Raw genomic sequence first — 839 nt, 5'->3', positions numbered from 1 at the left:
GTGAGACCTTTCTGCGGGATCGGGGCTGAGAACGCCGCCCTGGAGCCCTGCCTCCTGCCTCTTGGGTCGCACCTGTGCTTAGTCTGTCTCTGTTTGTCCAGTATCAAGAGGATGCATCCGACATAAAGGACATGTCCAAATACAAACCTCACATTCTGCTGTCCCAAGAGAACACGCAGATTAGAGACTTGCAGCAGGAAAACAGAGGTTAGTCAGGCCTTTTTGTGTAGTTATTGTGACTTTCTCATTCCCAGTTAAAATAATGCGAAAGTTCTCGCAAAACTGCCCAACCGTTTACTAAAATGCATTGTATTTCCCAATCAGTACTTTTAGTAACAGAATTATCCTGTGCTGGTCCAGTAAAGTAAAGTTGGTTACATTACCCTTTTCAAGGTTGTCTGTATTTATAGGCAGCTTATCAAAGAGTGCTCAGTAGAGGTGAATTAGAGTTTACATCCTCAAGGGATTAAAATGTAAAGTTTAAATATTCAAATGTACTACAGTTAAGATTGAAGAGTTTTAAAAAAGATTGAAGAGTTTTTTATGTTCTTGTACGAAGTGGAAGAGCTGAGTCTTATACTCAGGATGTATATTCTTAGGCTTGATAAGTACATTATTAGTGATAGAAGTATGAATAGTTATTTGTATGTCAGTTGACAGGGCTTCCACATATATCATCCCATTGTATTCTTATATTTTCATATTGAGGTATATGAGCCAGATAAGAAATAGGCTCAGAGCCGAAACCGGTTTGGCTCAGTAGATGGAGCGTTGGCCTGATTTTTTACAGAGAGGAAGGGAGAGAGACAGAGAGCTAGAAACATCGATGAGAGAGAAAC

This window comes from Myotis davidii, unplaced genomic scaffold, assembly GCF_000327345.1.
Source record: "Myotis davidii unplaced genomic scaffold, ASM32734v1 scaffold217, whole genome shotgun sequence".
In the NCBI taxonomy this organism is placed as follows: domain Eukaryota; kingdom Metazoa; phylum Chordata; class Mammalia; order Chiroptera; family Vespertilionidae; genus Myotis; species Myotis davidii.
The sequence above is the reverse complement of the archived record's forward strand: the minus strand, read 5'-3'. Positions refer to the sequence as shown.